Here is a 5,547-nt window from a genome sequence, read left to right on the forward strand (position 1 = left end):
GTAAAAAAGGAATAGTAAAAATGTTTTAAATAATTATATACTTTTTTTAAAGGTCTGTACTAAATATTATGAATTAAATAAATTGTTTTAAAGAGGTATCTCACCTTTAACGAAGGGGCCCTGTCTTTTAGCTCTATCATTATGAATGTCTCTGAGAAAAAATATTTTGGAAAAGACTGTTTGTGTGTGGGGGAATGTGTGTGTGTGTGTGTGTTTCAAAACAAAAGGGGGTGGGGGTGTGTGTCTCTGCATCCGGCGTTTGAAACCAAAAAAGTGCGTGAGGCTGTTTTAGAATTGGGTGTGCGTCTCTTCAAATGGGCACTTTCGATTAATTTACCACACATGCCTTTCAAATACGTATTTATCTCACCACCAAGGACGTGGGGGCTAAAAAGTCAAACAACCCAGGCAGAATATATATTGTCTAGATGTAACAGATGTGAAACGGCTAGCTTAGTTAGCGTGGGCGCTAAATAGCGTTTCAATCAGTGACGTCACTTGCTCTGAGACCTTGAAGTAGTAGTTCCCCTTGCTCTGCAAGGGCCGCGGCTTTTGTGGAGCGATGGGTAACGATGCTTCGAGGGTGACTGTTGATGTGTGCAGAAGGTCCCTAGTTCGCGCCCGGGTATGGGCGAGGGGATGGTCTAAATTTGTACTGTTACATAGACAACCTACCGTTTAAAACATATGTTATTTATAATCAGCCCATATACAAACGCCCCCCACCCAGGTCTATACATTTTATCGGACACCCCCCACGCTGCTACCCATGATGGTGTAGGAAATCAAAAGGAAATACCGGCAGACAGAATATGTCGAGACAACCACCTGTGGTTTTGGGGTCTCTAAACATTCAGAGGCAATATATGACCATTTTTTGCATATGGGATGCCGCCCGAAAAAACATCACCCCCGCTCTGTAAGCGGGTGACAACCGATCCACTCTGTACGAACGGCCAAAAGCGCAACTCCAGACACCAGGCCAACAGCCCAGAAGAGTTATCAACCCAAACAGCTAAAAGACCCTCCGTGAATCCGTCCTAATGGAGCTTTCTGAAGGTGAGTTAGTGAAAATAATATATTAGATTCTCATTCTTCCAAGATGGCGTAGCAGTAGGACGTATTGTCGTGTTGTGTCCCTTGTATATATCGTTTGTTTTCGTTTTTTTTTCTTCACATATCTTTAAAACTTTTTGCTGAACCTCAACTTCTTCTAAATACTCTCCTGAGGCGGGTTGCCTCACCCAACGTAGCTATTTTTCCTAAAGTATTTATATTTACTTCGGACCTTGGAACCCCTCAACTGAAGCTAGCCAACGAACTACCAGCTTCAGCAAAACATTGCTAGCGGTCTTCAGCTAACCGGTCATCAGCTAACCTTTAGCTCGGAAAGCTCTCGCCAGTTCGAACAACGCGACTCTAACCAGAGCATAACGGACCTATTTATTATTTTATTTTATTTTTCATCCCCGGATTCCCATCGCAAACGGAACATTTTGAGCTCCTGGGCTACAATATCCAGACCCACGACCGGTCCATCGATGTCACTGCATGAAGAGGAATAAACAGATACCCCCATCGCGACGTCCCCAAAGGCTAACTCTCTAGCCCTTGCTATCTCCTTGCTTGCAAATTCGGCCTGCTAACTGCTAGCTTGTTTAGCCCGGTCCGCTAACTGCTACCGTGTTTAGCACCGTCTACTAACTGTTAGCTTGTTAGCACAGGCCTGCTTACCGTCTGAATCGCCGCGTCCCAAACACTCACTGAACCCATATTTACTTTCTATCCCTTTTCGATTTTTAATTTGTTTATACCTTCCGGTAACCTGCCTCACCCAATGTGATACGGAACCGCTATTATCTTTACATTTTTAGAACACACTCAAGAACCTCCAGAAGCTAACCAGCTAACTGGCTACAAGCTATTTGGTCATTGTTAGTTTTCTAACCTGGATAACACTCGCCAGTCCAGCTTCCCTGCCCCATCCACCGCTGCCCCTTGGACACTGATCACTTGGCTACATAGCTGATGCATGCTGGACTGTCCATTAATCACGGTAATCCATTCTGCTTGTTTATGTTTTATCTGTCGGCCCCAGCCGCACTTAGGCTCTGTGTGTAGTTAATCCGACCCTCTCTGCCTAATCAATCGCCATTCTACCTGCTGTTGTTGTGCTAGCTGATTAGCTGTTGTCTCACCTACTGTTTTAGCTAGCTCTCCCAATTCAACACCTGTGATTACTGTATGCCTCGCTGTATGTCTTTCTCAAATGTCAATATGCCTTGTATACTGTTGTGCAGGTTAGTTATCATTGTTTTAGTTTACAATGGAGCCCCTAGTTCCACTCTTTATACCCCTGTTACCTCCTTTGTCCCACCCCCCACACATGCGGTGACCTCACCCATTACAACCAGCATGTCCAGAGATACAACCTCTCTCATCATCACCCAGTGCCTGGGCTTACCTCCGCTGTACCCGCACCCCACCATACCCCTGTTTGCGCATTATGCCCTGAATATATTCTACCATGCCCAGAAACCTGCTCCTCTTATTCTCTGTCCCCAACGCCCTAGGCGACCAGTTTTGATAGCCTTCAGCCGCACCCTCATACTACTCCTTCTCTGTTCCGCGGGTGATGTGGAGGTAAACCCAGGCCCTGCATGTCCCCAGGCACCCTCATTTGTTGACTTCTGTGATCGAAAAAGCCTTGGTTTCATGCATGTCAACATCAGAAGCCTCCTCCCTAAGTTTGTCTTACTCACTGCTCTAGCACACTCTGCTAACCCTGATGTCCTTGCCGTGTCTGAATCCTGGCTCAGGAAGGCCACCAAAAATTCTGAGATTTCCATACCCAACTATAACATCTTCCGTCAAGATAGAACTGCCAAAGGAGGAGGAGTTGCAGTCTACTGCAGAGATAGCCTGCAAAGTAATGTCATACTTTCCAGGTCCATACCCAAACAGTTCGAACTACTAATTTTGAAAATTACTCTCTCCAGAAATAAGTCTCTCACTGTTGCCGCCTGCTACCGACCCCCCTCAGCTCCCAGCTGTGCCCTGGACACCATTTGTGAATTGATCGCCCCCCATCTAGCTTCAGAGTTTGTTCTGTTAGGTGACCTAAACTGGGATATGCTTAACACCCCGGCAGTCCTACAATCTAAGCTAGATGCCCTCAATCTCACTCAAATCATCAAGGAACCCACCAGGTACAACCCTAACTCTGTAAACAAGGGCACCCTCATTGACGTCATCCTGACCAACTGGCCCTCCAAATACACCTCCGCTGTCTTCAACCAGGATCTCAGCGATCACTCCCTCATTGCCTGTATCCGCTATGGAGCCGCAGTCAAACGACCACCCCTCATCACTGTCAAACGCTCCCTAAAACACTTCTGTGAGCAGGCCTTTCTAATCGACCTGGCCCGGGTATCCTGGAAGGACATTGACCTCATCCCGTCAGTTGAGGATGCCTGGTCTTTCTTTAAAAGTAACTTCCTCACCATTTTAGATAAGCATGCTCCGTTCAAAAAATGCAGAACTAAGAACAGATATAGCCCCTGGTTCACTCCAGACCTGACTGCCCTCGACCAGCACAAAAACATCCTGTGGCGGACTGCACTAACATCGAACAGTCCCCGCGATATGCAACTGTTCAGGGAAGTCAGGAACCAATACACACAGTCAGTCAGGAAAGCTAAAGCCAACTTCTTCAGGCAGAAGTTTGCATCCTGTAGCTCCAACTCCAAAAAGTTCTGGGACACTGTGAAGTCCATGGAGAACAAGAGCACCTCCTCCCAGCTGCCCACTGCACTGAGGCTAGGTAACACGGTCACCACCGATAAATCCATGATTATCGAAAACTTCAACAAGCATTTCTCAACGGCTGGCCATGCCTTCCGCCTGGCTACTCCAACCTCGTCCAACAGCTCCCCCCCCCCCCCCCCCGCAGCTACTCGCCCAAGCCTCTCCAGGTTCTCCTTTACCCAAATCCAGATAGCAGATGTTCTGAAAGAGCTGCAAAACCTGGACCCGTACAAATCAGCTGGGCTTGACAATCTGGACCCTCTATTCCTGAAACTATCCGCCGCCATTGTCGCAACCCCTATTACCAGCCTGTTCAACCTCTCTTTCATATCGTCTGAGATCCCCAAGGATTGGAAAGCTGCCGCAGTCATCCCCCTCTTCAAAGGGGGCGACACCCTGGACCCAAACTGTTACAGACCAATATCCATCCTGCCCTGCCTATCTAAGGTCTTCGAAAGCCAAGTCAACAAACAGATCACTGACCATCTTGAATCCCACCGTACCTTCTCCGCTGTGCAATCTGGTTTCCGAGCCGGTCACGGGTGTACCTCAGCCACGCTCAAGGTACTAAACGATATCATAACCGCCATCGATAAAAGACAGTACTGTGCAGCCGTCTTCATAGACCTTGCCAAGGCTTTCGACTCTGTCAATCACCGTATTCTTATCGGCAGACTCAGTAGCCTCGGTTTTTCGGATGACTGCCTTGCCTGGTTCACCAATTACTTTGCAGACAGAGTTCAGTGTGTCAAATCGGAGGGCATGCTGTCCGGTCCTCTGGCAGTCTCTATGGGGGTGCCACAGGGTTCAATTCTCGGGCCGACTCTTTTCTCTGTATATATCAATGATGTTTCTCATGCTGCGGGCGATTCCCTGATCCACCTCTACGCAGACGACACCATTCTATATACTTCCGGCCCGTCCTTGGACACTGTGCTATCTAACCTCCAAACGAGCTTCAATGCCATACAGCACTCCTTCCGTGGCCTCCAACTGCTCTTAAACGCTAGTAAAACCAAATGCATGCTTTTCAACCGTTCGCTGCCTGCACCCGCACGCCTGACCAGCATCACCACCCTGGATGGTTCCGACCTTGAATATGTGGACATCTATAAGTACCTAGGTGTCTGGCTAGACTCTAAACTCTCCTTCCAGACCCATATCAAACATCTCCAATCGAAAATCAAATCAAGAGTCGGCTTCCTATTCCGCAACAAAGCCTCCTTCACTCACGCCGCCAAACTTACCCTAGTAAAACTGACTATCCTACCGATCCTCGACTTCGGCGATGTCATCTACAAAATTGCTTCCAACACTCTACTCAGCAAACTGGATGCAGTTTATCACAGTGCCATCCGTTTTGTCACTAAAGCACCTTATACCACCCACCACTGCGACTTGTATGCTCTAGTCGGCTGGCCCTCGCTACATATTTGTCGCCAGACCCACTGGCTCCAGGTCATCTACAAGTCCATGCTAGGTAAAGCTCCGCCTTATCTCAGTTCACTGGTTACGATGGCAACACCCATCCGTAGCACGCGCTCCAGCAGGTGTATCTCACTGATCATCCCTAAAGCCAACACCTCATTTGGCCGCCTTTCGTTCCAGTTCTCTGCTGCCTGTGATTGGAACGAATTGCAAAAATCGCTGAAGTTGGAGACTTTTATCTCCCTCACCAACTTCAAACATCTGCTATCTGAGCAGCTAACCGATCGCTGCAGCTGTACATAGTCTATTGGT

This window comes from Oncorhynchus mykiss, chromosome 24 (genome assembly GCF_057628025.1).
Source record: "Oncorhynchus mykiss isolate SJ-2025 chromosome 24, ASM5762802v1, whole genome shotgun sequence".
In the NCBI taxonomy this organism is placed as follows: Eukaryota; Metazoa; Chordata; class Actinopteri; order Salmoniformes; family Salmonidae; genus Oncorhynchus; species Oncorhynchus mykiss.